Genomic DNA, 23,901 nt, shown 5'->3' on the forward strand with positions numbered 1-23,901 from the left:
GCTCTGGTCAGTATAAACAATGTTGAAATGAATATTCTTGTACATGTGTCTTTGGCACATAAACATAAGTTTGTCTGTAGGATAAATCTGTAGGACACTGTCTTGTTCACCACTCAGTAAACACTGGCTAAGTAAGTATGTTTACTTAGATAGTAGTAGAAGGGAAGACTGTCAACCAAAAGCTCCCAATTCCTAGCTTTTCCACCAAGTGGGAGGATTTCTGGCCACAGCTGGGAGGAAATGAGGCCAATACAGAGAGAGAAATACCACCAAGAGATGGAGTCCTTATTCAAGCACCTTGATCCAGTTGTGCCTGACGCCGACCAGTTATTCCTAGATTTGCGCATTCCGTGAGCCAATGTCTTCTCTTTAAGGCTTTAGCCTGTTTTAGTTGGGGTTTTGTAACCTACAACTTACGGAGTCCCGAGTACCAACAGAAGCAGGACTCCTCCAAGAAGTCTGTCCTGACCCAACTCACTTCTCTGGGCTCCCACAGACCCTGTGCTATGTGTGCTCAGCCAAGTACTTCCTTCATGAGTCAGTGTCCCCTCATCGGTCTCCTGGTCCCTCTATCCAGAGTGCCTGGCCCAGACTGGATGCTCAAAAGGATCTGTCGAATGAATGGGTGTGAGCATGATACAACTCACAGCCTCAGCGCCTCTGCTAAGTGGGGACTCAATAAATCCATGCAAGGAGCCTTCTGGCAGCCAGAGAATCCTCTTAACTTGATTCAGGAAGTTCTGCCAAAGGAGCAAAACAATACCGCTCCAGGGCACGGGGCTGCGAGGGGAGGGAGGGGTTCCTAGGAGGGGCTGCCTTCCAGGAATCTCTGCTGACCTGAGCCACTGGGCCGGACGTCACTGGGCAAATGGCCCAATGGCCCCTGAGGTCTCTGATGGCGCTTAACTTTCCACTCTCCTCCAGAGCAGGTTTGGCTTCGTTGGGAACCATCTCACTTCAGCAAATCATGCCCCACCTGCCACGAACAAAGTACACCATTTACGTCATTCGTGTTTCTAAAGTGCTCTGAGTGTCTTGGATGAGAGCCTCCACGCGAGTACGAGGCCAGCAGAAGGGACGAGAATCTCGCTGAGTGGTTTCCAGTCTGTCAAGTGGCCCAGATCCACGCCAGTTCACACCAGAGGATCCCAAAAGATGAGGGAGGGAGGAAAGCAACCAGCGCATGGGCATACCTAAGCGCTGGGCACATTCGCATTCGTCCCATACTGTTAAATGAGCACCTACTAGGCGCCAGGCAGTGGTCTAGGCACTGGGTGCTCAGAAGCTTTCATTCTAGTGGTGGGGGGGAGGGGTGGGCAAAGAATGAAATGAGTCACTTGGAATGCACATAAGTGTCACAAAGAAAAGAGAACATGAACGTGGGATAAAGAGGGACTTGAGGCTGGGAAATGGCTTTGTCACCGACTCAATCCCCACAATGACTGGATGTCACTCTCCATGTTATGGAAGAGGAGGCTGCAGGTGAGCCCTGGGAGCTGTGACTGTCACTCAGAAAGTGCAGACTGTCGTGAGGGTACCCAGATTTGCTTTCATCAGGTATGTAAGACGTCCAGACAGGGAGGTGATGGTCATGAAAGAAGAAGGTTCTTATGCTCACGGGTCTCTAGAAACAGGGGGCACAGCCTACCGTGCAGGGTCAATCAGGAGGCACAGGCGGGGAGTGGGGAGGAACATGGGTAAGAACCTTTATTGTGGTTTTTACAGGAAGGGGAGAGGGAGGGTGAGCAGGCTCATTTGAATAATTTCAGTGAGCCCTGGGGCAGAGGGGCTGCCCCCAGTTATGTGCCCTTGGGTGGTTAGGACAGGTGGTGAGTGGCCTGGAGTGTGAGGGCCCCACAAAGGAGATGGTGGGAGATCTGAGCTCTGGATTGGTTGGCCCGCGTTTGAAAAGCACACTTCCTGGCAAGCTGTTCACTGTCTCTAGGACCCGCTAACCCTGGGAGGGGCAGTCCCTTTAGAGTAGCCAGGCTCTCAAGACCTCAAAGCATCTGAATGCAGAAAATAAAGGCACAGTTAACACACAGACTCAGCCAGGGACTCATGCTGCCCCCCTGGCCGCCCACTGTCACTGCAGGGACCAAGACCCTGGCGGAGAGGGACTCCCCACCTGGGAGAACACAACAGTTTGGCTTCAGCTACAGACAGAAAGGGCTTCTTTGCTCTTGCGTCACTCGAGACACTGTCTTGGCCCGGGCTCATCCATCCTGACAGGCCTGCGCACAGAGGGTAAAATGAGGTACAGAGAGGGACTTAAATCGTGCAGCTGATGGGAAGGAAAACGAGCGTGTGTTGGAATAACCAAGAATTGCTCGATTTTCTTATAAATTCTGCCTCATTTCAATTCAGAGCTTGTTGTCAAGGGCAGGGGACAAGGGTGGTGTCCTTGATTAAAACAACAAAAATACTGTTTTCAAAAATGGAGCTGGCTGGTGCCCATGTTGTTTTCATTTGCTGGGACCAGATTGTCCAGCCCTCGTGGAGTTGATCCCAGGCGGGCTCATTGGACTTATTCAGAGAAAAACTCTGTTTTCAGCCACAAACTGTACCCCTCACCCTGGCCAAATATGTTGCAATCCTCATTAAAGGTCCCAGCAGCTGTTGTCCAGGAATCCTAAGCCCACCTTCTGGATCCCATCTCCAAATGGTACTCACATGCCCTCCACGTGCCACTGGCCCCAGAAAGAGACTATAGTACTGGTCTAGGCTTAGCTTCAGACTAAAACAAGACAAGGTACAGGCGTACGGTAGGTGCTCCATAATTGAATGAATGAGTGAACAACTGGACAGATGGATGGATGGATGGATGGATGGATGGATGGATGGATGGGTGGGTCAATGCATGGGTGGATGGGTGAATGGTGGATTGATTGGTGGATGGGTGGGTGGATGATGGACGGGTGGATGGACGTGTACATCTTCTCCAGACATTTATCCATCGATGTCTCTCTGGGCTCTGGACTTGGTTCAAGTCCTATTGGACTGTTAAAAAGAATTTTCTCTCTTTTCCAATGACATTTCCATCCCCATTATTAACTAGAACAGCTCTCTCTTTTTTTTTTTTTTAAGGGGCCACCTCCTTCCTCAAAAAACTTAAAAATACAACTACCATACGATGAAGCAATCCCACTTCTGGGTGTATCTCCAAAGGAAATGAAATTATCATGTCAAAGAGATACCTGATCTTCCATGATCACTGAAGCATTATTCACAATAGCCAAGACCTGGAAAGAACTTCAAGTGTCCAGCTGACGGATGAACGGACAAAGAAGATGTGGTATATACACACAATGGAATGTTATTCAGCCATAAAAAAAGAAGGAAATCCTGCCATTTGCAACAACAAAAAACCTGGAGGACATTATGCTAAGTGACATAAGCCAGACACAGAAAGGCTTCACTGCAGAGTATCACTTGTATGGAGAATTTTAAAAAGTCAGCCTTGCAGAAGCCAAGGGTAGCATGGAGGTTTCCAGTAGCGGGGAGGGCAGGAGAAATGGGGATGTGTCGGCGGAAGAATTCAAACTTTCAGTGAGAAGATGAGTGAGTTCCGGGGAGCTCACGCACAGCATGGTGACCATAGCTAACAATCCCACGTTGTACACTTGATATTCACTAAGAGGGTACATCTTGAGTCTTCTTACCACACACACACACACACACACACACACACACACACACACGTAACTATGACAAGTAAAAATGAGAGGTCCACCTCTGTCTCTTTCATTTTATTCTTTTTCTCTTACTTTATGACTCAAAACAAGCCCGGCAGCACGGCTTGCACAGGGAGATCACAAATATAGTCTCTCCTTTGAAAAAGACCACGGTCTTGCTCCTCCTCCCACCCAGCGGAAACTGGAGCACAGCTCGAGAAGACCTGCTGTCACAGGATCCTGCTTCTGGGCACAAAAGCCGGGAAATTTCAGAGCCAATCTGGGCCAGGGGAGGCCGGGGCTCGGGAGTGGGGCTGAAATGATTCTTCCAGACCGCAGAGAAGAGAGCGGCCTGCCTGCCGGCCAGCCTGCCCAGCAGCAAACAGGAAATCCCAGAATTTATAGATGACCCCGTTACAAGGCAAATGTTTTGGAACAAATTGTTCTTCTTTTAAATCCTTGTTTTCCACTAGTTTTTCTTTCTGGATTCCCCCCCCTCCTTTCCACCTTCCCGCTGCCCTTGTTAAACCGGGGCCACAGCGCCACCTGCTGCCCATCGTGGGCAGCAGGACTCAGCTGGGGCCAGTCCTGGGTCCTCTCCCCACTTCCCCAGACTTACAGTGGGTGGGAGAGTGGCTTTCTGGCTCCTGTCCGGAGAGTCTGTGCCTAAGATCACGTACCAAGCCGCAAGAGAACTGCTCCTGTGGTTTTCGTGTGACCTGAGGACTCACGGCAAACTCTCTCCCTATCGCCCGTCCTCTGGGACAGCCATGGCTGACTGGGGGGAAAAAGCGAGTCGTTGACATAGCCATCCAAGGCTGGGTCTCCACTCCCCATAAACCAGCTGCGCCAGCTTTGGCCAACCCTGTCAACGCAATAAGCCTCGATTTCTTCTGGCCCCAACTACGGCTCCTTTGCCAGGTGGCACGGAAAACATATGTGACATGCCCGTCCCATAGAAGATGCTTCGGCAACATGGTCTTCTCTCTCTCCAATTTGGAATGTGGCTCACCGGGCGGGAGCAGCTTGGCCAATCTTAGAGGCAAAGAGCAGGCCTCAGAAAAATGGTCCGTTTCTCTTCTTACAAGAGTGAGGCCCCACCAGGGCAGACCACACACCAGCACACAGGACAAGCCTCAGCAAAGGCCCCACCTAGGAGCTGAGCGACCCTGAGAGCACTGCTTTCCCTCTTCTGTCTCGGCTACTCACCTGTGCCTGGGGATAGTAATAGTAACCAGACCCTACTGGGCTGCCATGAGCCCTAAAACGAGGACACATACGGAATGTAGTAGGGGGACTTGCAGGTTGTAATCTGGCTATAATCGTTTTGAGATGAACACACTGCCTGACACATAATAAGCATTCAATAAAAACCTGAGTGAATGAATGAATGAACGAATGAGTGAAAACATCAGAAAACATAGGTCAGGAGACTTTGATTAGTTACCGTGCAGCCACCGATGTGCCATGAGACGTTAGCCACTACTGTGCCTGCCCCTCCTTGTCTGGAAACCTTAATCACGTATAGTGCCCTCTGCCTGGGACCTCGGTTTTTCTACCTGTCGGACAGGCATGGCACCTGTCTTACCTATTGATCAGAGATACACAGGGGATCTACCAAGTAATGTATGTGCAACGGCTTGAAGAGCTTAGAGGCTAAAGGAAGGAAGGAGCCCTTATTTTCAATTGAGGTGGTTTCCTATATGGGATGGCTTTGGCCTTTCCCTCCAAGGGTTCCAGGGGCTCTCTGGGACAAAGTGGGGTCCCTCCTGGCACAAAGTGGTAGCCTTATCCCAAGCCCCAACCCACTGGGGGAGTCAGGTGAGTTTTATAATGCAAAGGGCAGGCTAATTAACTCTTTCGCTGCTGACACAAGTTGAATAGCCTCCAATACCCTTCCAGGAAAGCTCCTTCTCTAACCCAGGGAGAGAGAATAGTACTCATTGGGTCTCCAGGATGGCAAAGTTGATGTAACACCTGGCAGGAGAGTGGTGGATCAGGTGACATCAGGAAGCAAGGCTAGGGCCACCCTGAACACCATAAGGAGACCTCATCCAGTGGGCCTTGGGGAGCCATGGAAGGTTCCTAAGCAAGGGAGGAGCATGTCCAAAGAGAGAATTCAGGCAACCACGTGAGGGACAAACCCCAGCAAGGACTACACAGTTCCCCCCATGCCACATGGCCTAGAGCTGAGTGACCAACCACGCTGGTGTGCCCCGAGACAGTGGGAGATCCTGGAACATAAGATCTTCATTTCGATGTCTGAGAAAGTCCCAGCACGAGGTGGTCATCCTAATTCAGAGTACACAGCACCTTCTGGAGCTGTACAGTCTGACTCCTGCCCTCAACCTCTTCACCCGCTCTCAAAAATAACCTCTCTCCTGCCCCGTTCCCTCTCAGCTCTATTCTGCTGAGCAACGAATTTAGCAAGTTAACACATCGGCGTGCTTATCCCTTCTAGGCAATACCTGTGCATTTAAACAAAGCCCTCCTGGAGACAATATTTTAATCCAATGGAGTGACTAATAGTAAAAATTTTTAGCCCGAGAGAGATGGGGACTATTTTAGGGGGTAAGTGGGGAGCCGCCACATCACCCGCGTCACATGCTCTCAGCAGCTCTGTTTTGCCTTGCACGGAGCCGGTTCTGCCTTCCTGGCTCTCGGCTCCCCAGCCTGCCCTGCCAAGCAAGCCTGCAGGAGCCTGGGCTGCTTAAATATTCTGCAAATAATGCTGACTACAGAAGTTTATAGATAGACTCACAGAGTCACAGCAACGGAATCACAGGATGTCAGAGCAGAAACAGATGCTAGACATCATAGTGTCCAGGGTCAGAAAATACACTGCACTCATGCTGCCATTTCCCCCTGCCATGCCCACGGCAGACATCACTAATCAATCATGACACTGTCTAGCTAAGCTTGTTTGTAGCCCAAGAATCCTTCGAGGCATTTCCAGGAAGCGACTACCAATTATCTTGGATCTACTAATAATAGTAAGGTTTACTGAATACACTTACTATATTCCTTTCTCCACACCCTTTTTCATTATTACCATTTTAATCCCCGACTGTGTGCCAGGCCCTTTATATTAGGGTTTCTCAACCTTGGCACCATTGACATTTGGGCCAGACAATTCTTGATTGTGGAGGGCTGTCCTGTGTATCAGAGGACGACGCCAGTGGCAGCCCCCACCCCTGTGTGACTTACAGATGTGGCCATCTGTCCCCTGAGGGTAGGGATGGGGGCCAGGGCATTTGTTTACATATTTTTTCTAATCTCTGTCACACGCCACTAAAAAACAGACGCCGGATTTGTCTTTCACAGAAGAAGAGACGGTGGCTAAGAAAGAACCCAGGAGCAGGATGCGGGCCCCCAATTCCCCCTCTGGGCCCCGCTCTTCTTCCGGCCAGGAAATTCCTCCGGGTTCATTGTCTTTGGCCGCGAAGTCCCCAGGGGGAGCAACGAAAACTTGTGAGGCTGAGAAAAACCAGAGGCCAAGCGGATGGTCCCTGCAGTTGACCAGGGTGCTAGAGGTGGACAGGCCTGGCATGACGCGGTGAACACTCCAGGCCCTCTCTCGTCCCGCAAATGGCTCTGGGTGTGGAGACAGCCCAGGGAAGAGGCTGTGCACGAAGCCTGTTAGAGCCGTGGTGGCAACACTGCTAATAAGACCCCCCTCTTCTTGCCAACATTGACAGGCCGTTCCCCCCTCCATGGGAACCGCACGAGGACTGGCCTCGCCCCCAGAGATCTGGGATTGAGAACCTGACAGTTTGGACACACAGCCCGTGGGCAATGTTTCCTTTCTCCGGGGCTTGTGTCTGTGCCAAGAATTCCTAACAAAGGGGGAAAAAATTAATTAATTTTAAAAACCCATAAAAAATGCCCATGAAACTGACTGGTAAGAAACTGTCCATTCTTCTCCTTGGTAGCGATCAAAACGTCGTGAGTTTCTACACACATATCTTACACACGTTCCATAAATCTTCTCGTTGCACTGCTTCCCCATAAGCAGGGTCCCCTGGGAAGTCATTGCGTTTCCTCACTACAAGTATTCAAGAGAAAATTGGATGTAACACTTAGAGAAGGCTGCGGCCGGGGAGGGGGAGGCGGGCAGGAGGGAGGGCGCCCGAGGAGAAGCCAGGCTTAAAGTTCAGTGCCAAGGACAGGGAGATCCCTTGTCTTGGAAATTCCTGAAATTTCCAAACCGTCTTTTGCTTCTAGTGCACAAATAGTCTCTTTGTGCTACTTTTCCCTTTATTTCTTTCTGACCACAAAAGTAAAAAAAAAAAAAAAAAAAAAAAAAATTTTTTTTTTTTTTTTGTACAAAATCTGTAAGGGTAGAGGAAACGAGAGAAAGAAAGAAAACAGGACAGGAAAAAAAAAAAAAAAAAAAAAAAGCCCCACCTCAAGTCCCAATCCCAAGGTTTCTTGTTTTGTTTTGTTTTGAAGATTTTCCTGGGCAGTTTGAGGGCACCATTTCAGCAACGGGGGGGGGGGGGGGGGGGGGGGGGGGGGGGGCCCAACTTTTGTGTGCACGACAGTCACCCAGGGAGCTTGTTAAAACTGCAGAATCCCCAGAGTCTGCACCCCTGAGAGTGGGCGTCTGTAGGTTGGGGGGGAGGGGGCGGAATTGGTCCCACGGATCTGTGTTTTTAATAAAGCCCCTGGGGGACTCTGATGTGGGCGGTCATTGGACCACACTTTGAGAAATAATGAGTTTCAGGTTTTTCAAGACCCTCGGCAAATCAAGAGATGTGAAAATCCAGATTTAAAACAAAAATTGGGGGGTAATGATTTGTTTTCTGGAAGGGCTCGGCTTAAATAGGCATTTCCCTTAGTGCTGTTAACATATGATTCCGTTCACACTCGGTGATTCAGCGACGCAGCCACGACTTCATCTGTAGCACTCTGGGCCAATACGGCATACCGCCACCTTTTTACAGAGCAGCGCTGACACCCATCTGCTCAAATAAATTAACGTTTCCATCTCAAATAACTCATTTGGCTGGATCATCAAGGTTACACGCCAACTCAAAGAGAGAGGGGAGGCGGGCGGTACTGGGGATGGGGAGGGGGAGGAGAGGCGTTTTGCAACGTATAAGTCGCAAGTGACACCGCTGCATTTTTGTCGCCAAAAAGGAGGGGTGGGTGGATGAACACAGCCTAGTGCAAATCACATGCCCCCTGTTCCTGTCTCCTTCCCTCATTCCTACCGACGCTTTGGGGTAGGTCACAGGCAGAGCCTGTGTATTAGCTGATGGGTGTGGCGATCTGGGGCAATATTCCCCGTGCAAAGACACGGTGTAGAATTTGTACGAGCGTGCGCGTGTGCACGTATGTGTATGTGTGTATATGCGTCGGGGGTGGGGACAGTAGTGACAAGTGCACACGAAGGTCAAAAAGTTCAGTGACAGGTACAGAGTATGTAGTGGAAAGGGCAGGTGGTTTCTTTTCTTTTTCTTTTTCTTAACTTTTCATTTTGAAATAATTTTAGATTACAGAAAAGGTGCAAAAATAGTACAGAGATTTCCTGTACAGTCCTCATCCAGCTTTCTCTGGTGCCAACATCTTACATAACTATTGTACAATGATCGAAACCAGGAAACGAACATTGGTACGTGACCAGCAGCTAAGACGCAGGTCCTAGTCCCATTTCACTAGTTTTTTCCACTAATGCCTGTTTTCTGGAGAACAAGGACGTCCATGCCAGAGAGGTGTGGGTATGAATCCCAGCTCCGCCACCGAAACTGGGCCGTAGTTTCTTCTCGGTCAAAAGGGTGCTGACCATGTCAACCTAAGTAGGGTCTTTGTGACGATTACCTGGCACACAAGTGGCACTGCCTTCGGCTTGTGTCTTCCCATCCTCCCTCCGAGGAGCCCGCTCCTTCCTCAAGGATGAACGGGCATTTGCATAAATTCCTGTTGGGCCAGCTTGACTTATTCTCGGTGAGGATCAAGTGGCGAGGAGATGAATTAGGAAACTCTTAAGCTGAATCTGCACAGTGGCAGCCGAGAGGGAAGGGGAGGAAAGGTTCCATAAACATTTCAAATGCAGACTAAAAAGGAGCCCGATGGATGTGGGGAGTGGAAGGAGGAGGAGCCAGCAGGGAGCGGATTATATTTTTGAATGACTGGTAATCCCTTCGACTGAGAGGAGCCAGAGGGAACCAGCTCAACGGAGGAGAGAGGCGAGAAGCCGTGATAACCCTTCTGGGTGCTTGCTCAGTGCCTGCTGCTTGCCTCCCCAGGCACTGTGCTTACTGTCCTCCCCGCACGATGCCACTGGATTCTCCTAATAACCCAAGAGAACGGTGACACAGAGAAGTTAAGTCACTTGCCCACATACTTTTTTTTTTTCTTGGAAGTACTGAAGTCCAAGGTTCCTGCAGGCAGGACCGGCTACGTGATGTGCAGGGCTCCCTGCAAAGTGGAGATGAGACCCCTTTGGTCAGATTTGTTAAGATTTGTTAAGAATTTGTTAAGAATTTCACGACCGAGATAGCCGCACGTCGAACCAAGCGGGGGGGGGGGGGGGCCTCTTAAGGGTCTTGGGCCCTGAAGCTGGCCCTGCTGCAGCCAGCTTGAAGGTACATGAAGGTACCTGCATGAAGGTACAAAGACAGATCCTGAGAAGACCGGAGAAGACCACTAAGGAAGAGGGCTGGGGACAGGCCTGCACGGAGGGGCCACACTCATTGCAAGCAGCAGAAGAAACTCATGTTGGGTAGTTGGCAGGCAGGAGAAGGAGTAGAAGACGCCGTCAGAGCCACGGAGTGGGCAAAAGTCACAGGAAAGAGGGGCACAAACGGGAGGATGAAGGCACCACTCTGTTTGCAGATTAGGACACTGCCGCTGGCCTTGGAGCCCAGGGATTCAGGAGCAGAGGAGGCAAAAACCGGACGGAGCTCTACCGCGGACTAAATGGAGGTGAGGGAACAGCAGAGCAGCCCCTGGCCCTCTTATCTCGAGAAGTTCTTCCATTGCCAAGATCAGAGGGCAAGTTTGTGTCAGTTTGGAAGTGATTTTTTTTTTAAAAAGTCAAACCGCGTAAAGACTACTTCTCATTTGAGTCCCAAGGGCACTAAGAAATGCCTTCCTCCTTCTGCCTTTTCTCCACCCACTTAGCCTCACAAATGGTTGGCTGAGTCTATCCTTAAATTGTGGCCGGGGACTGGAGCTGAAAACGCCTTTGAGGATTCTTGCACGGCAACCGCGAAAATCTCTTTTTGGAGACTCAAATGCTGCCGAAGCTGCAGAGTGGTCAAGGGGGGCTTGGATCCCGGAACGGTCTACGTTCCTTTGTTGGGACAACTGCAACCAGGGGGGACAGATCACCGTGGGCTGCTTATTTATAGATATTGGCCGGGCTGTTGGTCTCCTTCTGAATAAAGACACTAAAAGGAAAAGAGGCAGCTCACAGCTCTTACAGACCCAGCTTCACAAAAATAAACTTGCCCTTGATTTTGCAGACTTCTGTTTTCGGTGCGATGCTCTGGAAGGCGTTTACTCCCCTTTCCTTTATGCTAGGCCATAGCGTGTCCGAGACCCCAGTCTACTGGGAGGCCCCCAATCGGCCTTATACTCAAGTAAGCCACCTACACTGGCACTGAACATCTAGACTTTTCACGGCTGGTTAATTCCTGAGTGTAATAATCTGTGTTGTCAGGAATTTTTATGTTTCTAAAGTCTTAGGAATAGTCCATGCCACAGCCAAAGTTTAATTTAAAAAAAAAAAAAAAACTTCAGGGGCGCCTGGGGGGCTCAGTCAGTTAAGCATCCAACTTCCGCTCGGGTCATGATCTCACAGATTGTGGGTTCGAGCCCCGCGTCGGGCTCCATGCTAACAGGGCAGAGCCTGCTCAACACTGTCTCTCTCTCACCCTCTCTCTCTCTGTCCCTCCCCCACTCTCCCTTAAAAAAACACGCTTCATCTTTTTTTTGAGCAGTTTTAGATTCACAGCAAAACTGAGTGGAAAGTTTGGCTCCCCACCCCCATCAACATCAACCCCCGCCCCGCCCCCCGAGTAGGATGCTTGCTACAATCGATGAAGCTACACTGACACTTCATTGCCACCCAAAGCCCATAGTTGACACAGTTGTTCTTGGTGTTGTACATTCTCCATAGAATGTTCTATGGGTTTGGACAAATGTATAATGATGCGTATCTACCATCAGCCACCATATCACACAGACTGGTTTCACGGCCCTAAAAATTCCCTGTGCTCCCTGTTCCTCTCCCCGCCCCCCAACCCATCTGCTTGGCCACCACTGATCGTTTTACTATCCCCAGAGTTTTGCCTTTCCCAGAATGTCCTGTAGTCAGAGGTATATACTACGAGGGCTTTTCTGAGAAAAGTGTAACGTTCAGTCAACTTTTCTATCTCAAAATAAACAAATAAATAAAAGCACGCTTAATCTGGAAAAATCCAGCTGCGCAGAAGTATATCCCACATCTGGTGTGAACCAGTCCAGGTAGCTAGGCTCTGCTGCGGTAACAAACACGCCCCGGAGTCGAAGCCATAAAAAGTCCATCTCTCACTTGCACACGGTCTAACGCAAGACTGTGGTGACTCCCCCCGCCACCCCTAGAGTCATTGCAGCAAGGGAAGGCAGAGGAGAAGACTCCCACCTTTAAATAACCTCTGCCCACAAGGGGCACATAGAGATGCTCGCTCCAGGGGCCAGACCGGTCCTTGGCCCCAAAGTAACCACACGGAGGTGAGGAGACAGAAGTGGGCGTGGCTGCCTTTGCCACAAACTGAAGGTCACCTCCGCGCCCCGATCTCACTCTGTACTGTGAACTGCACTCCTGTGAACTGCTCGGTCAGTATCCTTCCAGACGGTGCTCTGGATATGTGCATATTTATGTACCTGCTCAGAACTTACTCTGTTGTATGCTCATGCGTAATACAGAAAAGTTCCTTTGCAAAAAGGGGACCATGCTTTGCATGCCTTCTTGCAATACCCTTTTGCATTGAACAGTATGCCTTGCACATCCATTCCAGTAGGGATGAGCTAAAATGTCATTTAATAATAAAATGGTGCCATTAAACTGAGTGCTCTCTGGTGCCCTCCGCCCTGGCTGTGAGCTCCTGGGCCACAGGAACAGCACCTCATTGCTGCACCATTCACTGGGACTTTGCAGGTTCCTGGGCATGATGCTAAGTGATTTACCCCACTCCCAACAACGCCATGAGGTTAATACCATTATTATCTTTCTCCAGTATTCTGACGATGTCCCTGTAGCTCAGGGAGGTGAAGAAATATACTACCCAAGGTCCATATACTGGTAAATATACTATCCAGCTGGTAAGTGTCAGGAGGCCATCTATGGGATCCCGTGGACTTGGTATATCATAGGTGCTATGTAATATTTACTAGATAAATGGCTAAGAAGCACTTGTCGAGTGGAACCCCCAAATTTACAGAAATGGCTGTACACAGCTATAATACTTCCTGTCAATGCCAGCCATCAGACTCTTAAATAGAACTTATCCTGTATTCATCTTCTGATGATATTGGAAGTTCCTAAAAACCCAAACCATGTGCTTCCTGCTGAGCCCCCCTGACTCCAACCAACACACAAACACCGGCAGAGCGTTAGATGTGTCGTAGACATATGACACGCAGTTCTCCAACTCCAGCCTCCTGCATCCCGTCTACACATGCCCCCTCACCCCTGGCCCCTTGTTCCCCTTTGTCCCCCACAGACTGCTCTCCACCCATCGGCCAGAGGGAGCCTTCAGAAGGGTCAACGAGAGATCTCACGGTCCACTGGGAACTCCTGGCTCCATTCACACTTACGCAGAAATCTTCAGTCACCTGAGCGTATGTCCTGAGTGCGTGTGCCTGCCTCGCCTCTGCACCTGTCCCCTCTGCCCACAGACGTCCTTCGCCGTTCCGGCTCTCTGCTCAGATGTCCCTCTCTAGAGGCCTTCCCCGACCCCACCTCGAAGAGCACACCTGTCCTCTCTGGGTCAGGGGTCCTCAGCCTCGGCACTAGTGACACTTGGGGCGGGACGACTGTGGTGGGGGGCTGTCCTGGGTGCTGTTGGATGTGGAACAGCATCCCACCCCCAAATCACAGTGGCACAGACCCCACCCACCCAACCGCGACAATGAAAAATGTCTCCAGACATTGCCAGTGTTCCCTGGGGGGCAAACCCACCCCCACAGAGAACTCCTGCTCTAAGGGGTTAGCATGTACACAGCGAGTCTCCTACAAGGGTTGAAAGGATGACTCTATTCCAAAAGGCTACAATAGCCTCTAAAGATGCATTTCTCTGAGCCCTTCTGGAAGCGGCCCAGACCACGGAGCATGGCAGCTGTAGGAGGCCCCAGGCTTCTGCTAAAACAGAATTAGACCTTCTGAGCAAAGGTCTTCTGTGAAACAGACTTGCTGGGATGTACAGGGGGGAAAGCTCAGGTTTTCTCTTGGCCTCCTTGCCACAGAAGGGGAAATGGATGCAGGAAATGACGGTCATTTTTCGTTGTGGCATCTGAGAATTCCTACCTGGAGTTTTCACTCAGAAACCAGGTACAGGCTGCTGAGAGGAGCAGCTGGCGGAGAGGTGGGAAACCCCCTGCTAGCATAAAACTCCCTTGGGGTCTGCTCCAGAGTAAGGTGGGGCTGAAGTGAGGCTATCTCTGTATATACAACTATCACAAGACTGTGGTTAAGAAAACAAGGTTGGAAGGAGCTTACAAATGGGACATACATGCGATAAATGGTGATAGTTGAGCCAAAAGCAACAAAATGCATTCATCTGGGATGCCCTCCCCCTGGGATTTCTGGCTTTGACCAGACAATCTAAAGCCATGCTTCAGACCTTGTCATTCTTCCACGGCTATGACCCTGAGGCAGGACATGCCATAAACCAACCAGGAAGCTCCCACATGCGCTCTTAGTTGGGGGCCGGCTGCTCTAAGATGCACATTCAGCCCCCCAACAGGGTAGCGGAGTAACTATTTTACTTTTGGGGGTGAGTTTCAGATTCATTCTTCATTCAAACATTCTTCCAATGCCAACTCGATCTTTCCCGTGTTCCTGATGCTGTATGATTTAGCGGTTAAGTGTGTCGTTGGCTCTGAAAACAGCTCACTTAAATGAGCTGTCACTCACATGCTGTGTGACCTTGGGAAAGTTACTCAACTTCTCTGAGCCTAAGTTTACTCATATGTAAAACAGGGACAAAAACACCTATTCCTCTCAGGCAACAACAGACGTTGGCCAGGATGCGGAGAAAGAGGATCTCTTTTGCATTGTTGGTGGGAATGCAAGCTGGTGCAGCCACTCTGGAAAACAGTATGGAGATTCCTCAAAAAAACTAAAAATAGAACTACCCTACGACCCAGCAACTGCACTACTCGGCATTTATCCAAGGGATACAGGTGTGCTGTTTCGAAGGGACACATGCATCCCATGTCTATAGCAGCACTATCGACAATAGCCAAAGTATGGAAAGAGCCCAAATGTCCATCGATGGATGAATGGATAAAGAAGATGTGGTTTATACACACAACGGAGTATTACTCGGCAATCAAAAAGAATGAAATCTTGCCATTTGCAACTACGTGGATGGAACTGGAGGGTATTACGCTAAGTGAAATTAATCGGTCAGAGAAAGACAAAAATCATCTGACTTCACTCATATGAGGACTTTAACAGACAAAAGAGATGAACATAAGGGAAGGGAAACAAAAATAATATAAAAACAGGGAGGGGGACAAAACAGAAGACACTCAAATATGGAGAACAAACTGAGGGTTGCTGGAGGGGGTTGTGGGAGGGGGATGGGCTAAATGGGTAAGGGGCACTAAGGAATCTACTCCTGAAATCATTGCTTCACTATATGCTAACTAATTTGGATGCAAATTTTAAAAAATAAAAAATAAAGTTAAAAAAAAAAAAAAACACTCCTGAGACAGCAATGATTAAATGAGATAATGCAAGTAAAGTGCTTAGCAGAGCAGCATCAAATGGGAAGAAGACATTGGTACGTTATTAGTATTCTATATTCAGGAAAATTTAGATAGCTCTGTAATGCCGGGACACAGTGCAAAGGGACGGTGGTAAACAACAAGACCAGTTGGTAGATAGAACAGCATCATTTCTAACTAAGAGACTATAGAGAGAAGCATAAATTTTAGGCAGCAAAGAGTACTCATGATTATTCGGCTCAACGCGCTCACTTTACGAGTAAGGAAGTAGAGTTCAAGTACGAGGATGTGGGGTGAAGTGACTTGTCCAAGGTCACAGAGAAAGTTAAGGGCAGGCCTGGGCCAGAGCTCAGGCTTCCTGCCACCCAGAAGCTACTTTTCCATTGCCTTATCTATCACTGATGAGTGGACGGAAGGGAAGTACCTCCTCCCTCGATGTAAACCAAGTCCATGGTCACAGGCAGATGTTCCAAAAACGCTGCTGGTGGAAAATTCAAGTTGATGTATAGTATTTTTAAGGAATGTTTCCATAGAGATGCACAAATAACTGGGAACAATCATCTCTTCTGTAGACAGAAAAGAACCGTTCATCCAAACAGGACGCGTAGGGGGCGAGGAGGTGGCAGGCCTGTTCTCCTGGGGTGGTGGCCAGAGAGGCCAGGCCGCGATACAGGAGATCTGGGTTTGAAAGTCAGCATTTCCGGAAGCGGGGCATTTCTGGAGTCTTTGCCAGTCCTGTACATCGATGACACGGAACCTGCGTGTCTTCATTGAATAGACACGGGCTGGTACCTTCTGGAGGCTGGGCTCTGGTTAAGGTCCGGACCCCACAACGTCAGCCCCGCTCTTGAAAAGCATTTCCACCTGTAGGAGTTTCCTCTTGCTGCTGTCACAAATGACCACAAACCTAGCGGCCCCAGACAACGTAAAGTTATTATCCTACCGTTCTGGAGGCCACAAAAGTCTAAAATCAAGAAGTCGACGGGTCCGGTTCCCTCTGGAGACTTCAAGGGGAGTACTGGTTTCTTTGACTTCTTTCACTTCTAGGGCCTGCTCCCATTTCTCGGCCTGTGGCTCCTTCCTAGAATCGCTACGATCTCTTGTTTCCATCGTCACATCTCCGGCTACTGATGAAAACCCAGGCATAGGCGCCTAGCTGAGGCACCACTGGAGCGTTATTTAATTTCTCTGAGCCTGCTTCCTCATCAGAAAGACAGGGGTGATGGGAATGCGTCAAGTGAAGTATGCATAAATTCTGAGCAGGCACCTGGCCCATGAGGACCAAGAAAGGCTGCAGCCTTCGCAGAGCCTGGGGGACACAGATGGAGAGGTGTGATGTCTGCCTGGGGTGTCAGGAAAGACTTCTCACATCTTCTCAGAAGATGTGACCCCTGAGCCGGCCCTGATCAGATGACTCTGAAGGAATCTGACCAATGGTCAGGAGGAAAAGGGGTGTTCTGGACAGAGGGTGTCAGAAAGTATCTGGGGGCATTTGCAGAATTCGGGAGGGGTGAGTGCCAGGAGGCAGGACAGACGGCAAAGGGCTCGGTCAGGTCTTTGGAATCAGACGAGCTTCGGTTCAAGTCCTGTGGGCAACACTTTAGAGATTCGTGACCTGGGGCACCTTGTTTGTCCCCTCCCCGCCCCCCCCCTCCCTTCATAACAGGTGGATGGTAACAGCACCTACCTCCTGGGGTTATAGCAATTAAAGACCATTATGATCTGGGAGAGGCTGGAGAGGCCCCTTAGAAAGAGCCTGGAAGACCTGGCTTAGGGGTTTGGATTCTGCAGAATCACCCTCTCTTCCCACCTACCCTGCACGTGTTCTCTCTCTTTCCCTCAGCCAAAAGGAAGTCTGAACCCTGACCTTCCTAATCTGATGCTGTTGTCACCATTCTCCCGGACTTCAAAATAATAGATTTTTCACAGGTGGAAAAGATGCTACGAGACCTTTGCTCATCTATAAAATGTGGGTAATGATAGCACCGACCTTATATGGTTTGCTCTGAGGATTCAGAGAGAACGTGCAGAAGGTGTCTGCTATTATACTGTGGGGCGTTAATAGCTTAGGCTCCACGGTCCGTAGGGTTGAGCCCAAATTCTGGCTGTGTCACTCACTAGCACTGTGACTGCGGGCAACTGATTGATGTCTCGGTTATAATTCCTCATCTGCAAAAGAAGGATAATGCCAACCACAGAGGTCCTTTGGCGGGGGGTGGGGGGGGGTGGGAATACTAAGAGAATGTCTAAGATGCACTCATTAATTATCATTATATTCTTTCCATTGGCAAATGAGGAGAGTTAGGCTCAGAGAGGGCAAGTGCCTTGCCCAAGGTCACAAAGCAAGTTGGTGGCAATCCCTCACACAGGCAGCTTCCTGTAGGATCCGAGATCCAGGCGACTTCCTGGCTAGAGTTCCAGGAACTGGAACCTGAGACTGTGCAAAGTGCTCCCCCTTTGTAGGCTGTTTTCCTGTGTGAAGGGCAAGGTGGCATCCCCCACCTGCAGCCCACAATTCCGCCTTGGTGGCCACCGCATCCCAGGATTGTGCAGCTCTACCTGCTGAGGAATCAGATGGCACCAGCAGACGGTCTCTCCATGCTACTGGAGCCTGCATCGCTCCCATCATTTATTTTGGACAGGACACAAGAAGGGATATCAAAGGAATCAGCTGCTGGTCAGAGGAAACAGCAAAGGGGCCAGAACTCCTCCCGGGGGCTTCTAGGAGCAGCGTAAACACTCCGTGAGAGTCGGAAGTTGGCTCCTCCGTTTTAATCCCACTTTATGAACCAAAATTACATCGATTCAAAGATATGAGTCATGCTGTCTTCTTGGTATGAAGCTTTTAATGAAAATAAAGTTATATATACATTTGTTTTATTGGGGGTAAAGTTAAGATTGGAGAGCCTCGAGCAACAGTTAAGGCCAATGAGAGAGTCGGGACTCCTGGCTCCCCACCTTCCAAGAAGTCAAAGGATGACCTTAAACACATCTACTCAGGGTTTTATTTTTCCATCACGCTCTGCTGAATAATTGAGCTTTTCACACCCCTCTGGCCCAGATGCCGGTGTGAATAAAGCCTTCTCTTGCTCACGGCACAACACAGGCGTCCCGTAACGTCCAGCCAATGAACCCACAAGATTCCAGCCATTATTCAAGCCTATGGACACTACTGCAATGAAGAGATGATGGTCCCCAACATGCTTTAACAGTAAGGGTGCTTAAGGAGGAGTTCCCGGGGACAGTGGCTCGTAAGGGCCATGGACATCAGAGTTGGCTGGCTTCCATTCTGGGTGGGAGTGACCAGGAGGTCAGGGATGGATTGATACTGACATTTTCCTTGGCAGGAAGGCACAGTGGAAAGAACAATGACTCCACGGTCAGGAGACCAGGGGTCAGATCCCAGCTGCCCGTCCAAGTCTGGCCTCAGTTTCCCTGATGGGCATCTTCAGGAGCCCATCCTCCAAGTTTTTGTTTTGTTTTTAATGGACTTTAGCTTTTAGAGCAGATTCAGAGTCACAGCAATACTGAGCAGAAGGTATGGAGATTTGCCATGTAAGACCCTCTTTTCTCCTACACACAGAGCCTCTCCCACTATCAACCTCCGTCGCCAGATGGTACCTTGGTTATAATCGATGAACCCACACTGACACATCATTATCACCCAAAGCCCATTGTTAACATTCGGGCTCATTCTTGGTGGTTGGTGCACATTCCAAGGGTTTGGGCAAATGCATAACGACGCCACCATGATGGTATCATACGGAATAGTTTCACTGCCCTGAGAGTCCTCTATGCTCTGCCTGTTCATCCCTCCCCGCGACCCAACCCCCGGCCACGGCTGGTCTGTTTTTTACTGTCTGCATAGTTTTGCTTTTTCCAGAATGTCCTATAGTTGGAATCCTATAGCACGCAGTCTTTTCAGATTGGCCTCTTTCACTTAATAATATGCATTTCAACCTTTTCCATGTCTTTTGTGGCTTGATAGCTCATTTCCTTTTAGCGCTGAATACTATTCCATTGTGTGGATGGACCACACCATGGCTTATTTACCCACTCCCCTACACAAGGGCATCCTGGTTGCTTCCAAGCTTTGCCAATTATGAATAAGGCTGCTATAAACATCCACGAGCAGGCTTTTGTATGGACACAAGTTTTTAACTCTCCAAGTTTCGAACCGAACCGGCTGTGTCTCCGTTGTACAGCGTCCTCCTGACAGTCCGCGGATGCTGGGTAAGGCGAGGGAATTTCCTCTGGTTGGGGAGATCACATGGGCCGCTGGAATCGTAGTGGAGAATAGCAGGGAAAGGGCTGAAGTGGAGGTCAGAGGGAAGGAATTGTCTTTCCGCCTATGGGAAAGAGCAACCTTTTGTTCAACCAGTTTTTCATAGCAAAACCCAAAGGTGATCAAGGAACCCCCCCACCTCCAATCAATTACTATTGTTAGGTGCATAACAATAGAAGTGCCCGCCACTTCAGCCTGTCTGGGATTCAAAAGTGCTTTTTGAATGCTAATCCATTCATCTTCCCAGTAACCCTGGAAGCATTCCATTAGGCAAAATCTGTATTATTTTTACCAAGACAAAATATGTACTGCCATTCTCTTGATGGAAAAAAAATAATCAAGCTATGATCTGAAAAGAATAATGGAGAGAAAATGCTGGAGGTGGTCTGAGCTCACACTGACAGTCTGAGTAACTCCCACACCTAAGTGCGGCACCCAGACCTCTGCCTTGGTGGGAGGCATTGCTTTTGAAGGGTCACAGCCCTGGAAACACCTTCTGACAGCCTGAGTACCACGGGGCCCTGGGAAGCTCTTAGGTTCAGTGAGCTTGAGTCTCCTGAAATAATATTATTCTATTATTCTTGGCTACGCAGCTGGCTTACTTGCTGGGTGACTTTAGGGAATCATGTAACTTCTCTGCTTTCGTTGCTTGTAAATGGGTTCATTGTATTTGCCCATCTCATGGGACGCCCACCTCCTGGCCAGCCATCACCAACTGGTGACCGACTTTGCAAATAGCAAATGAGTGCCCAAGGCTGGGGGGACCTGGGGCAATGCAAGTCTGGGGTAAATGCACAAGCTTCTGAGGCAGGAAGACCTGAGCTCAAATCCCAGCCCTGTCGCTTGATGACCGTGTGACCTTGGGTAAGTCAACCGGCCTCTCTGAGCTTTCATTTCTTGTTCCATGAACTTGGAAAGCCTGGTCTCTTAAGGTTGCTGTAAGGACTAAATGAAGCATCTGGCATTTAGCAGGTGCTTGACAAAAGCAGCTATACTGACGGCCCGTCACTTCCCATCAGGTCTTACAGACTTAATGCAATGTTTCCAAAATGTGCAGTTACTTGTACCACTTAAGGGAAACAAGAAGAGAATTTTAGTGCGTACACAAACATGTTTCAATGTGTGGAATGAGGAATGAATAGAAGAGACGCATCAAACTTGTGATTTTTATGACTGTGACTGTTTAGGACATGGTGAAGTTCTTAGAAGGTGAGTCAACTTTAAAATTAAAGTAAATAACGGGGCGCCTGGGTGGCGCAGTCGGTTAAGCGTCCGACTTCAGCCAGGTCACGATCTCGCGGTCCGTGAGTTCGAGCCCCGCGTCGGGCTCTGGGCTGATGGCTCAGAGCCTGGAGCCTGCTTCCGATTCTGTGTCTCCCTCTCTCTCTGCACCTCCCCCGTTCATGCTCTGTCTCTCTCTGTCCCAAAAATAAATAAACGTTGAAAAAAAAATTAAAAAAAAAAAAAAAAAAAAAAGAACAAAAAAAAAAAAAAGTAAATAAGCAATTGTACAGTCGTGCACGGATAGGGTGAAAACAGTTTCAAGGTGCTATAGGAAACCCACAAATGGCTGACAGCAAAGGAATAAGGGCTTCGGACGAGGAGCAGGTTCTGACCTTGGGTTTGCACTCATCAGTCATATGCCTGCAGCCAGGCTCCGAAGTCTCTCTGAGCCTCGGTTTCCCTGTGTGTAAAATGGGATAGTAATACCTAGGAGGGTAAAAAGGAAACCAGCGAAAACAAAAGCTCCTGGACAAAATGGCAAAAGCACAGCCCAATCAGTATTAGCAGTTTGCTTATTATCCCTAATGTGTGGCTCAACAGAGAAGCTGCTACACCTAGCTGCCACGTGATAAGACTGTAACAGATGAAGTTGAAAATCAAGAACGGCTTCAGTCCTGGGCCTGCCATCCACCTGCCCGTGGCCTCGGGTGAGCTATTGAAGGTCTCTGGGCTTTTCAAGTCTTCATCTCTAATTCAACTCAAAGGGCTGAAAAGGCCAACACGCCCCATACTCACACCCCACCCCGCAAAAGAAGCAGACAAAGTATGTGACAATACAGTCTACCAAAAATGAAATGCAGATGGCTTTTGCACATATAAACATATTCTCTATCTCACTCGTGAGAAACATGCGAATTCAAACCACACCAAGTATGATTTTTCTCTATCATCAAATTTGCAAAGATCATGTTGACAGAGCTGTATGGCTAAGGTATGGGGAATGGGTAGGCCCTTATATTGGTGGTGAGGAGGTAAATTGTTACAAGCCCGACGGAGGGCAATTTAGGCTTTGAGGCAGGCTGAATCGTGGGGTCCACATCCTAACCCCTGGTCTGACGTAATCACAAGCATCCTTACAGCAGGGAGGCGGGAGATCAGACTCGAGAAGACAATGGGCTGACAGAGCAGTGACCGGAGCAACGTCCTCTGAAAATGGACCGAGGGGCCGCAAGCCAAGGAATGCGAGTGGCCACCAGAAGCTGCAAAAAGGCAAGGCAACGGCTTCTTCTAGAGCCTGCAGAATCAACCTGACCTGCCAACGCCTTGATTTTAGCCCAGTGGAACGGATTCTGGATTTCCGACCTCCAGAACAGTGAGAGAGTAAGGCTGCGATTCCTCAAGTCACTCCGTGGCTAAGCAGCCACAGGAAACAAAGACAGCCTTTGGGTCAGCAACTGCTCTCTCCCAGGACTTCACGCTACAGATACAGGAGCATGATGACTACGCCCGGGTTATTCACTGATACCTACAGCTCTGCTGTCCTGTCGACATAGGGGCTCGGGCTGCGATCTCATGCTGTCTGCAGGGCCTGAGTCACACCGAGGTGTGCGTCTTTCCGGCTACACGGGAACTGGCTGGGTGATGCCTCTGCCGGGCACCTTCCCTCTGCCGACCCCACATCCAGCATTTAAATTACTGGCAGATCGCCGGGGCTGCAGGAGATTTCCAGCTGATGCCCCCAGGGTCAGGCACGAGGGAAAGTCCCCAATTACGGGACCCTGAGAAGCCCACGGGGGTGAGCCCAAGTGGAGCTCTTCTCTTTCAACAAATACAATACACACAGTCCTTTGTCTTCGCTGCAGAGACCATCTTTTTCCTGACACGTGAGAAATACTCCTGCATGATGTATTAAAATCCCTCAAAGAGGGAGTAAGAGGAAGGTAAAATAAATGTATTTCCATGACTTCAAGTACAAATCCCTGTGCAATCCTCAGAGCTGGGCTAGAGCTATTTTAAAACTAATGTTGTGCATGAGACGAACCTACTCGATTGAAAAATCTTCTGTTACAGGGTAGAGATGGGCGAGAAATCAGTGCTGCGGCTCTCGGAGTGCTTGATTGTGGTTATAAACATTACCGGCTGCATCAGCAAAGCTGCGAGAGTCGACCGTAAACCTTTTGCCGGGGGGACTCGGGAGGCAGGGCTGACAAGGCAAGTTCAAAACCGGAGCCCGTTTTACTCCCAGTCTTCCCGGGCTGGTAAAAATACCCAGCGATCTGCCCGAAGCGGGGGCGAGCAGGGGAAACCTTTCTCCCCTCTGCCTCCCTGTCCCCTGAGAGAAGAGGGGCCAGATAAGGAGGTGGGGATGGTGGGGCAGGAGGTGGATTCAACAAACCCAAGGGGCGGCGGCTCCAGCCAGACCTGGCGCCATGTGCCAGGGACGCAGAGGGGTCTCCCCCCTGTTGAAGGAGCTTACATGGGCGGGGAGAGCATAGCATGGGCTTTGGAGCCACAGGGGTCTGAGTTCGGATCCCAGCTCTTCCACTTATACTCATTTGTATGGTCCTTTGGCCAAAACGTGGGACTTTGTAAACCTCAGTTCTCCCATCTGTAAAGTGGAGCTAATAATGCCAACCTGTGGAGGCAAACCAAAAACCAGATTCTTAACTACCGAGAACAGACAGACGGTTACCAGAGGGCAGGGGGGTGGGGGATGGGTGAAATAGGTGACAGGGATTAAGAGTGCAGCTTTAGAGCCAGCTTCAGAGATAATGC

The 23,901-nt window shown here is 49.5% G+C and overlaps 2 long non-coding RNA genes across 2 annotated transcripts; one reads left to right on the forward strand and one right to left on the reverse strand.

Annotated features, from left to right (window-relative positions):
- Positions 1 to 1,308: 1,308 nt before the first annotated feature.
- On the forward strand, positions 1,309 to 7,572 carry LOC123588524. Its single transcript, XR_006707894.1, has 2 exons — positions 1,309 to 1,482; positions 6,999 to 7,572. It is a non-coding gene; the product is annotated as an uncharacterized LOC123588524 (long non-coding RNA).
- A 10,802-nt stretch (positions 7,573 to 18,374) lies between these two features.
- On the reverse strand, positions 18,375 to 22,235 carry LOC123588526. Its single transcript, XR_006707896.1, has 2 exons — positions 21,519 to 22,235; positions 18,375 to 19,966 (listed from the first exon to the last, which is right to left on the reverse strand). It is a non-coding gene; the product is annotated as an uncharacterized LOC123588526 (long non-coding RNA).
- Positions 22,236 to 23,901: the final 1,666 nt, after the last annotated feature.

The sequence above is a fragment of the Leopardus geoffroyi genome, chromosome D3 (assembly GCF_018350155.1).
Source record: "Leopardus geoffroyi isolate Oge1 chromosome D3, O.geoffroyi_Oge1_pat1.0, whole genome shotgun sequence".
Taxonomy (NCBI): Eukaryota; Metazoa; Chordata; class Mammalia; order Carnivora; family Felidae; genus Leopardus; species Leopardus geoffroyi.